The sequence below is a fragment of the Tamandua tetradactyla genome, chromosome 10, assembly GCF_023851605.1.
Source record: "Tamandua tetradactyla isolate mTamTet1 chromosome 10, mTamTet1.pri, whole genome shotgun sequence".
NCBI classification, from domain to species: Eukaryota; Metazoa; Chordata; class Mammalia; order Pilosa; family Myrmecophagidae; genus Tamandua; species Tamandua tetradactyla.
In genome coordinates this window covers 39,563,573-39,576,154 of record NC_135336.1, presented here as the reverse complement: position 1 = coordinate 39,576,154, position 12,582 = coordinate 39,563,573, and the positions used below count along the sequence as shown (strand labels likewise).

At 32.3% G+C, this 12,582-nt stretch overlaps 1 protein-coding gene across 14 annotated transcripts in view; it reads left to right on the top strand.

Moving 5' to 3' along the window:
* Positions 1–12,582, top strand: part of BBX (BBX high mobility group box domain containing) — a 285,719-nt gene that overhangs the window by 121,758 nt on the left and 151,379 nt on the right. For 12 of the 14 annotated variants that reach the window (XM_077118493.1, XM_077118480.1, XM_077118481.1 and 9 more), the window contains one exon: positions 197–270. The gene's annotated coding sequence lies outside the window, so the exon portion shown is untranslated. The other 2 variants (XM_077118491.1, XM_077118492.1) reach the window with 1 other exon arrangement.

Here is a 12,582-nt window from a genome sequence, read left to right as displayed (position 1 = left end):
GGTTGACAATAAACACTTTTGGCCACTTCCTCTATATAATATTACTATAAAGTCATTGAACAGTTTGCCTCATTTTGATTGTTTGACTATTAATTCGTTTTGTTGGGGGATTATTTTGCCAAAGCAGAACATCCCCTTTATTTGCAGGGCTTTCCTGATATACTATTTTAACCACTTTGCTGTGGCTCTTTCACAGAATCCTGCTGCACCACAGAAGCTGGAAGTTCTGATGTTCTATTGAAATCACAATGGAAAGTCTTGACTTGACTGGTAAGAGCAGTACTGAGGGCAAATCTTACTGACCTAGAAGCAGTGAAACAGTCAAGGACTCTGTGCTATCAAAGTCAGTCTTAACTTTTTCCCCTCTGAGGATTCACCTTCGTTATTAATTGGGGGAGTGTGAAGATTGTTTTTACACTTTTTTCTTGAGAGTTTTATTAGTTTGTCACATTTTTCATCATCAAGTAAGTTAAAATTTCCTTTAAAATCATTTTTCTTTTATTAGCAATTTCAAAATCTCTGATTTGTTAAATTGGTGAGTGAGTTTATTCAAGTTCTAAATATTTGGCTAATATTAACTTAGCCTGTTTTCCAAAAGTTATTTCTTTTTTACATTGCCTATGGCTTTAATTAAAAAATGAATCTGTATCAAAGCATTATGAAATTTTATACCCAATTAAAATAATATGTAGGACTTCCTGTATCTGTGAAGCTTTAAAAAAAAAAACCACACAATGAAGAAAAAGTTGAGATTTTGAAATATATACCTGTGATAACTTATATCAAACTCTGAAAGTCACAGATACTACTGCCTCTGTCCTCCTGTACATAAATTATTTTCAAAGCTGCTACCTTAGATAAAATAAAAATGAAAGCATTTTAAACTGCGTTAAATATGGCAATAATGTTTTTAAATTAGTTTAATAATGGTTACTTAAATGCCTAGAATTTTCCCAATATGGAAATAAAATATTTGATTGCTTTATTGATGGCTGGACACTTTATGGTAGATGAATGATTTCTATACTTTGATGTGAAAAGATGAGCAAATTTAGTAAAATATCAGTTATTTATAAATTTAAAGCTATAAATTTATAATATTGGTAGTTGCAGTTTTTAGGAAATGGTTTTTAGCTTATTTTAGCTTTTGAGTAATTCAGAATTAATCCTAGATTGTTTCTGCTTTGAAATATTTTGCTATCAGTGTCTACTTTCTTATTTTAGTAAGTCTATGCCTGAATATTGCTTTTTATAATTTTAGCATAAGTAGAAGACCTTTGGGAAGGTTGAAATTTAGCTACCGTTTTTGCTCTTTATTCTGTTATCCTTTTAGACACACCTAAGTTAGAAGTATAAAATCTGGATGGATACCAATTAGAATACAGTTAACTATTGTTCTAATATACCAGCAGAAATAAAGTGGAATGTGCTGACACTTCAAATAAATTCTCAACTTCTAATCCAGAGAATTTGAGGGTGGTGAGATTTAAGGAAAATTAAATTTGTGGCAGTTTTATGAATTTAATAAATTATCAAATATATATAGTAAGTAAGACAGGACACTATCTGACCTGTTCAGAAAACTAAAATAGTTACCAGAATTAGTCTGGTAGTATGACTGAGTAGCCATCTCATCTGATTTCTGAATATTAATCAAATTACTGCAAAGACTGTATGCTTCTGTCTTACGTATATAAAATATTATTTATCTGTTCATCTTAACCCCATCTTAACTAAGAAATATGAAAGATGGCATACAAAACCCAGAGTAATTTTAGGAAACAAATCCTGAAGATGTTCGTTGACAAGAGTGCCGTGGTTAAATAAAGCCGGGAAACATGCAGTGTCAGTCAGTCTAAGCAAATGTAATTTCAATATCAAAAGATTTCCTAAATCTTAGTTGTCCAAAACAGTGGACATTTCTCATACATGTTCATGAGAGTCTGCCTCCACTGTGCCTCATGTCTTCTTTATTCCTAGACCAAAGCTTAAGGAGTAAACTCTCTGGTATGTCCAAGTTTTATGGTGGAAGGAAAAAGAAAAAAGAAATAGTGGAACTATGGCTCTTGAAAGTGCTGCTTAGAAGTGGCATGTGTTGCTTCCATTTATATCTCATTGGCCAAAGCATGTCACATGACCAGTCCTCATGTTGTGGGATAGAGAAATGTCATCTTTCTCTTTGGGAGTGAACTTTTAAGAGGAATGGGGTAAAGAAAGATTTATAAATAGAGACAGAATATATTTTAGCTATACTATCTATAATTTGTCATAATACCATCTATTGCTCTCCTGGAGAGAGTGAGTACACATAGTACATTAAAGATTGTAAGAAATCCTGTAGTAGATGAATCTGTTTAACCAGCTTTTCTAACATTGTTTGACCATGAACCTTTTGTTGTTGTTGCATGCTTTGTAATGAGCTATGAAACTCTGCGACAAGTTTTAAGGAACAAAGAATTTGATGCATTCTAAAGTTTCTTGATGTTTTTGAATGTTACAAATTTTTCCCATCATGTAGTAAGTGGTTTTAGTGTATAATGGAGTTATGTCATTGTTTTATAATAGTCTTACAATTAACTAATATTACTACAGAATGAACCTTCTGCAGTTTGTATACAGAGTTAGAGAAGGAAAATAATGACACTCATAAAATTTAATTTTGTATACTAGGTCACATAGCTTTGATAAATATTATCTAACTAGATATAGAAAAGGAATCAGAGAATAGGTTCTTTGCTTTTCCCGGTTGTAATAATTTCACCAGATAATGGTAGCCAAATGCCTTTTCTACTTAGGTTCAATATTATGCATCATTCCAGAGATAAGTAATGTAGACACTGCATACAGGACTTAACAGTTGTATCCCAGCAATTTTTCTAAAGCTCACTGTATATTCACTATACAGTGACTTTCCATTATTGTCTCCTGAGCCCTCTAGAAAAATGCTAGGCACATAGAATTTCCCAGCAAATATTGATTTGATTAATCCCATAGGTATTATAAAACATTGCAACCAGGTCTGTATGGATTGAGATGAATAGAGATCAAGGAGTAATAAACAATGCTTTCTTTATAGCCTATAGTTTCTTAGGAGATTGGGAAAAACAGCCTGCTTAGACATCTGTTTCTTTAATTTAAAAAAAAAATAAGGCTAAAATGCAGGGCAGTATAGCAGAGCAGGGGTTTTGGTTTCAGAAATATAGGTTTAAACCCTGGTTATAGTACATTTTAATTGAAAGAATTTGGATGACTATTTCACCTCTCTGAAATTTTGTTTTCTCGTCTTAATATGGAAATAATAATTTCTACCTTCTAAGATTATGAAAATTAAACGAGCTCATTGTGTCAATTGCCTGATACAGTGCCTGGTATGTAGGAGGCACTTGAGAAATAAAAGTTGAAATATCAAGTTCAAAGATCTTGAATATCCTGTAAAATACCACTGATAGGCATCTAATGGTGTATGTATGTCTAAAATATATTTTCTTGTGTTTAAATATCACTGATAGATATCTAATGGTATTTGTATGTCTAAAACATGTTTTATTATGTTTGTAAATAAATAAATACACATACAAACCAAGGGTTTTTAAACTTTTCCAAAGAATATATGAGAACCTATATGTTCTTCTACAGTTCTTTTGAATATTGAAAATGACTTTATCCTTGTCACTGAAAGGATAAATCTTATAGAAATAGTAGCCACCCTCTGATCTAATAACGCTTCTTACCACTGAGAATATAGAAAAGTCATAGGGACAGAGTGACTGCCATGCATGAATATATAGCCTTCCCTCTGAAGAATATTAACGAGGTCAGCATCAAGGCTCAAAGAAATAGAATTTTATATAGTCCTGAGACATGCCACAAGAATAGAAGATGGTGCCACTGAGATTTTTTTCACTATACAGAGCAAATGCTATTTGGTTTCAAAAGAATTATCATTTCTATTTCAAAATTTTTAAAGTTATATTACTTTTCCTCAATGAATGTTCAATTAATTTAGATTCCTTAGGTCATTTTTTCCATTGACATTCTTTCCTTGTACTCTCAGAATTCGGTACAACATGGTAATGCATTTTATGACTCAAAGCCTTATGCTACTTCTAAAATGACAAAGTTTCAAGTTTTAAACTAACGCACATATATAAGATTATTTTAATGAAATATCTAAGAAAATGTTTAATATAAAAATATATAATAAAAATATTATAAATTTTATAATAATTATTAAATTATTTTTGGTAAATTGTTCTTCATCATGTGCCAAGATGTTCTCTTTGTAAATGGAGCTTTATAAAATCATTAGTGACTCTTTCGGTTAGCTAATTGGTAGAGTGGAACTACATCGAAGATAGAAACTATCTCTTTAGAAGTGAATTGTTCTGTTCAAAAGAGGGAAAAAGTGTTTTTAAAAATGCTTATTTAATCCATAAACAAGAAAACCTGGTCTATTATAGACTTTTAAGACTATAAAAAACACACTTGATAGCCTTTGGGGTGGGAGACATTTGAAATTGCTGAATTTGTGTTTCTTCCATTTTGAAGTCAATGTGCATTAAAGTGAGAGTTTTACAAGTAATGAAGGAATCAAGTCTAAGAACTCCAAAATAACAGTGTTTTTTGTAATCAGTGTACAATTGAGGAATTGCATCATTGTAAAAATTAATTTCTATGTTTATTTGTTGTTGTCTAGCAATAGAATATTTGAAAATTAGTTTGAGGAACAAGAAAATCAGTCTTTTGGGTTATGTATGCTTTTGTTTACTATAATCTGTCAATCAATTAACATTTTGGGGGGCAATATTCTTTTACTATGTGAAGTCAATTTGAGAATTCAGAGAGAAGGGAATGCATAAACTTCAGATTTATGCAAATAGAAAGGAAAGATTGTGCATTTGAAGTAATGCCAGCAGGTGTCAAAAATCCTGAATCTGATATATCTACCTATTTACCAGTCTTCTTCCCTCTCTTTCTTCTGATAGCAGCTCTTTTTTTTTAAGAGAAGTCACTAATGAACTGTAAATGAAAAGGTGCCATTTAATTTTGTAGTCTATCAGCTCTTAAGTTAGATTATGAATGTCTGGATTTTTGAAGTAATAGTCCAAATGCAGTCACGGAATTGTGTAGGTTGTACTTTCTGATACACAGCAATTTATTTTTTCTAATAATTATGTAAATCACTTGATGGGTGTTTGGAATTAACAATGGGTAAATAGTGCATTTGCTTGTTGGTTTTTGATGTAGGCTCATATTAACACTCTTAGTTTTTACCTTTGTACAGTAATTTTTTTTCTGTGTTGTATGTCACACAATTTTCGTCACTTGTGATTTTGTATCTAAAGAGAAATATAAACAAACAGAAATGTCTGTAAGCCTTAAACATTTTGGTGTAAAGAGAATTGTAAATTGTTTTTGAAATTTTTTAGCTCACATTGTATGTTCATAGACTAAAGGATGCGCTAGTAAGCAGTGAACCAGTTTTGATAATTTAAAAGATATCCACTTTTGATTTCATTCTTCCCCAGCGGCTATTGACTGAATGACTGAAACTCAAAACCCTGATACATAATTAATTTTAGCAGTGTGTTTCTTCTCAGTAGTAGGATCTGTCTACTGAGTGTGACACTCACCGGTTGTTAAGGACAGTATAAACGTATTCAAGCTTGAGTTGACTCTATACATGTTACTCTTGAAAGGTAGTGGATCTATCAGTTACTTTATAGGAATGTCTGTATTCCTGCTTATAAACAAGTATGTTTTTTCAGGAAAATAAGTAAACATAATAGGAGATAAGTTGCCCATAACGTTTCTCTCATAGAACTTTTGTACATTTCAGTATAAAATATGTACCGCATTTACCAGATATTCTGTATATACACATGTAAATGTATGTTTATATAAATGTATATATGTAATTTTTCCATATTATCTCTTTCAGAAGCTAAAGGTTGTAAATTTATTCTTGAATGTCTGTTTTGTTCAGTGTTGTATTCCTAACACCTAGAAATAGTGTCTGGCCCATTGGAGTTTCTCAATAAACATTTGGTAAATTGGTATTACAGAATTAATGTTTTATTAATCGTATATTCCATGGAACTTGGTGTTTAATAAGCATCCACTGATCTATATGGAGATAATTATTTTTCCTAGACTGAGTTCAGGGAGGGGAGTGTTCTTTAAAAATAAGTGTCTCTATGCTTTTTAAGTATGCATTTAGTTCTGTATATAATCAATCCATATTAGTGAGTCTGAGAACTTAAAATGAGCAGCAGAAAACTTCTGGGTACCTGATGGCTCATTTGTTGTATACAATACTGAATAAGCAAGGGTTTATATTAAGACTTGTTAGTCTCCTACCAAGTACTTCTCTAACACTTATAAGTAGCTCTGTGAGCAGAGAACTTGTGTGATGTAAGGTAGGCAAATTGGTTTCTGCTGGGCTTCAAGAAATGCTGACACCTGGTTTCAATTAATGCATATCAGAAAAGTTGACCAAATCCATTTAAAAAAATTTGGATAGTATATGTCTAGTAGACAAAGTCCATTTTTAGGTGTTTTACTGGGGTATTTTTAGGATATTTCTGCATAACTTTAATCTATGAAGATGATAGGTAGGAATTTTTTTATGTTGTCTTTTGTAACGTATTAATTTAGTTTGTGGTTCTGTCTTGGTGGTTATGTTCCTATTCTTTTTTTTAATGACCTCATTGAAATGAGCTAATTATAATATATAAACTCATATACATAAAATACAGAATGCAGGTTACCAGGATATAGAAAGAAGCTAAAGAATGGGAAACGGTTGCTTAATAGGTGCAGCATGTTTTACTAGGGTGAACTTAAATGTTTGGAAATGGACAGACATGATGGTAGCATGTTATTATGAGAATAATTAATAGTGCTGAATGGTGTGTGTGAATGTGGTGGAAACGGAAAGTTTAGAGTCAAGTATGTCACCAGAAAGAAAGTTGGAGTTATAACATGGGAATGTATAACACATTGAATCTTGTGTTGCACAATGCCATGATTAACTGTACAAATATTAAAAAGCTCTTTCATGAATCAGAGCAAATATACAATACTATTGTAAGGAGTTAACAATAGAGGGGTGTTTTAGTTTGCTAATATCAGAAAGGTTTGGCTTTAAAGGGAATTCGTTAAGTTACACGTTTACACTTCAAAGGCCATAAAAATGTCCAAACTAAGGCATCCAGGGAAAGATATCTTGACTCAAGCAGAACACCTCTGTAAGCTGGGAAAACACACGGCTGGCGTCTGCTGGTTCTTTGGCTTCTGATCTTAAACAGCTTCCCTGGGGGCGTTTTCTTTCTGCATCTCCAGACCAGCTTTTTCTAGAATGGTTTCCTTTTTTTTTTTTTTTAATTAATTTATTTATTAAACATAAAAACATATAAACACAAACATTCTTACCATATGATCTTTCTTTTCTTGATATATAATCAATAACTAACAATATCATTACATAGTAGTATATTCATCATCATGATCATTTCTTAGAACATTTGCATCAATTCAGAAAAAGAAATAAAAAGAGAACAGAAAAAAATTCATACATCCCATACTCTTTACCCCTCCCTTTCATTGATCACTAGCATTTCAATCTACTAAATTTATTTTAACATTTGTTCCCCCTATTATTTATTTGTTTTTAATCCATATGTTTTACTTGTCCGTCGATTACGTACAGAAAAGGAGCATCAGAAACAAGGTTTTCGCAATCACATAGTCACATTGCAAAAGCTGTATCATTATACAGTCATCTTCAAGAAACATGGCTACTGGAATAACCTTTTCAGGCAGTTCCCTCCAGCCTCTCCATTACACCTTAACTAAAAAGGTGATATCTATTTAATGTATATGAATAACCTCCAGGATAACCTCTCAACTCTGTTTGGGATCTCTCAGCCATTGACGCTACATTTTGTCTCATTTCGCTCTTCCCCCTTTTGGTTGAGAAGGTTTTCTTAATCCCTTGATGCTGAGTCCCAGTTCATTCTAGGATTTCTGTCCCATACTGCCAGGAAGGTCCACACCCCTGGGAGTCATGTCCCATGAAGAGAGGAGGAGGATGGTGAGTTTGCTTGTCATGTTGGCTGAGAAAGAGAGGCCACATCTGAGCAACAGAAGAAGTTCTCTTGGGGGTGACTCTTAGGCCTAATTTTAAGTAGGCGTAGCCTATCCTTTGTAGGGTTAAGTTTCATATGTACAAACCCCAAGATTGGGGGTTCAGCCTATTGCTCTGGTTGTCCTCACTGTTTGTGAGAATATCAAGAATTCTCCACTTGGGGAAGTTGAATTCCCCCCTTTCTCACCATTCCCCCAAGGGGACTTTGCAAATACTTTTTTATTCACTGTTCAGATCACTGTGGAATTTATCGGGGCATCACTCTGGACAAACCTATAAAATCTCATGCCCTAATCAAGGTTCCATGTACTATGGTGTTCAATTAAGCTGTGCACATAAGATATATTAGGAAATGCACTAATCGAAATATAAATTTTGTACCAAATAAACATTTTTTGCTTTAGTCTCACACACTAGTTAAAGTTTTAAAGTATTAATTACCATCTATTTTCAACACCCTGCATTATTGACATTCCTTTGTTCTTCCTCATGAAAAAGCATTTTTAATTTGTACATTTAGTCACTATCATTATACACTCTAGGCATTCCTAGATTATAGCATCTCAGTCTTTATCGTCTCTTTCTTTCAGATTTCATTTGTGCCCCCAGGCTTCCTCCCTCTGTCATCCTCACATTCAGCTTCATTTAGTGTTCTAGCATTATTGTATTACAGTTAGGTAGTATTGTGCTATCCATTTCTGAATTTTTACCATCAGTCGTTTTGCACAGTCTGTATGCCTTTAGCTCCAGTTACCCAATATCTATCCTATTTCTATCTCCTGATGGTCTCTATTACCAACTGAAATTTTCCAAGTTCATTCACTAATATCGATTCATATCAATGAGACCATACAGTATTTTTCCTTTTGTTTCTAGCTAATCTTACTCAGCATAATGTCCTTAAGGTCCATCCATGTTATTACATACTTCATAACTTTGTTCTGTCTTACAGCTGCATAATATTCCATCATATGTGTATATCATAGCTTGTTTAGCCACTCATCAGTTAATAGACATTTTGGCTGTTTTCATCTCTTGGTAATTGTAAATAATGTTGCTACAAAATTGGTGTGCAAATGTCCATTTGTGTCCTTGCCCTCATGTCCTCTGAGTAGATACCTAGCAGTAGTATTGCTGGGTCATATAAAAGTTCTATACTTAGCTTCCGGAGAAACTGCCAAACTGCCTTCCATAGCGGTTATACCATTTGACATTCCCACCAACAGTGGATAAATGTGCTTCTTTCTCCATATCCTCTTCAGCACTTGTGTTTTCTGTATTACTGATAATGGCCATTCTGGTGGGTGTGAGATGATATCTCATTGTGATTTTGATTTACCCTATATCCCTAATAGCCAGGGAAGTTAGCATCTTCTCATGTGCCTTTTGGCCATTTGTATTTCCTCTTCTGAGAAATGTCTGTTTATGTCTTTTATCCATTTTGTAATTGGGTTGTCTGTCTTTCTGTTGTTGAGTTGAACAATCTCTTTATATACTCTGGATACCAGACCTTTATCTGATATATCGTTTCCAAATATTGTCTCCCATTATCTAGGCTATCTTTTTACTTTCTTGACGAAGTTCTTTGATGCACGAAAGTGTTTAATTTTGAGGAGTTCCCATTTATTTATATATTTCTTCAATGCTTGTGCTTTGGGTGTAAGGTCTAGGAAACTCCTCCTATTATAAGATTAATAAGTTATTTCCCTACATTTTCTTCTAAAAGTTTTATGGTCTTAGATCTAATGTTTAGGTCTTTGATCCATTTTGAGTTAATTTTTGTATGGGGTGTGAGATATGGATTCTCTTTCATTCTTTTGCATGTGGATATCCACATGCATCCATTCTTAACATATGAACATTCCATTCTTGGTATATAATCAGTGACTCACCCTATCATCACAGTTGTATATTCATTGTCATATAATCTTAAATGATAAAGGTTTTATTTTTTATTTTAATTATATATGATATACTTATCTCCAATTAATTTTGCAGTTTTATCAAAGCTTAAACATATGACAATGTTAGGTAACCTTTCATTTCAATGAATTTATTATGGTCATTTTGCTACACATTCACAATATTAATAAGATTATCACCTCAGACAACATGTAATTTATTTAAACATAACAGATTTTTATAATTTGGATAATTGTCTTCAAGGACTGTTTTTACATAAAACAAGAATGTATATTATGAATTCTTATGACTTTTTGAAGAATGAGCTTATTTTTATAAATTATCTCACCCTGATACCTATGAAAAGTTTTAATTTTGAGTTAAACAGGTAGTTCAGTTACAGCCTTACTCTTCTAGTTAATTTCTAAAATGGGAAAGGAAAGCAAATGTGTCTTCTATTTTACATCAATGATTTAGCAATTCACAATTAATACATGAGAAATTTTCTTCACTAATGAAAAATGTTACCTCCATGAAAGTATTTCCTTTCTAATAATTTTCATACACATGAACATAAATCAATACAATTTAGTCTCCTGTCTCTAATAGCAGTAGCCATTTTGGTTATTAATTTTTAATATCTCATTACAATTAAAATATAAATACCTGTTTTGAAGATGATTTAGTATCATCTTTGAAATAAATACTTTGGTTTCTTCTACAACTTGCTCTACAAATTAACAGATATGTGAAAAATTTAGGATTGCCATAGCCGAAACACCCCTAAAGAGAGGAATGGAAAGATCAAAGGATGGTATGGTAGCCCATAACAACTCTGGAATCTGTCCTGTAACTACTTGTTGAAGAGTAGCTTTGAAAACTATTGCTTTTTTATTTCTTTGCTTTGTATATATGTTATACTATACGATTAAAAAATTAAAAATGAAAAAAAATTAACATATATGTGTTAGGTGTTTCTGTTTGTTTAGCACAATTTTGCCTTTTCGTAGTTGAATATGTACATATCCTAATCACAACCCTATGAACGCATATACTTTAATTATTTGCTATTTAAATTATTATATATGCAAAATTCAAATATTTCTGGCCTGCTTAATAAGAGTGGGTATGCTCGGATGTTGTCATATATAGTCCTTCTCCAGCTCTGTTTTCCTCTTAGAACTTGAACTGCCTGTAGTAATTTCACTGGAAAAAGATTTTGTTTAAAGATCAAGTAATATTTGTTTTTCTGTTTATTTACCTAATAAATATTTACTGGGACTACTGTGTGCAAGTCAGCGTATTAAACAATTTTAGGGTCATAATATGATGATTTAAGGCAAATTCTAAGTTAGAGATACAAATAAACCTTATTAAGATTACCATGGAAGATCTTAATTCTGTGTTAGAGATATCAAGGAAGACTACAAGGAGAAATACAGTAATCTGGGGACGGTGTGTAGATAGGACTTTTTGCCAGTGAGATAGGGCATATATAAGGATAAAATGGAAAACTTTGGAGGAAAGCCAGATATAAGGAGGCCTTGAATGTCAGGGTAAACTTAGATTTTTGTGAAAGATGGATGCACCCGGAGAGGTTTTTATCTTTTTTTAATAGACCTTATTTTTCAGAGCAGTTTTAAGTTACAGGAAGATTGAGCAGAAAGTATAGAGTTCACATATGGTCCTCCCCTCCCCCCTCCCATTTTTCCAGTTATTAACATCTTACATTAGTTGTATTGCATCATTTTACATTACAAGTCAGTAGTTGACGTTAGTATTCACTTTTTGTTCATTTATATGGGTTTTGACAAATGCGTAATATCACAGATTTGCCGTTACAGTGTCATACAGAATAATTTCACTGCCCTAATAATCCCCTGTGCTCCACCTATGTTTCTTTCCTTCTCTTCATCCAAATTCTAGGCAACAATGATTTTTTTTTCATTTTTTATTAATTTTTAAATTTTTAAAAAATATATAACAATAAACATTCTTAACATATGATCATTCCATTCTATATATATAATCGGTAATTCACAATATGATCACATAGTTGCATATCATGATCATTTCTTAGAATATTTGCATCAATTCAGAAAAAGAAATAAAGATAAAAAATTCATACATACCATACCCCTTACACCTCCCTTTCATTGATCACTAGCGTTTCAGTCTTCTAAATTTATTTTAACATTTGTTCCCCTATTATTTATTTTTATTACATATGTTTTATTCATCTGTCGATAAGGTAGATAAAGGAGCATCAGACACAAGGATTTCACAATCACACAGTCACATTGCAAAAACTATATCATTATACAATCATCTTCAAGAAACGTGGCTACTGGAACACAGCTCTACAGTTCAGGCAGTTCCCTCCATAGGCTACAATGATTTTTGTAATTGTCTTTGTAGTTTTGCCTTTTCAGAATGTCATAATATGGGAATAATACAGTATGTAACCATTTTAGTTAAGGTCCTCCATGTCTTTTGGTCACTTGCTAGCTCATTTATTTTAATTACTGAAT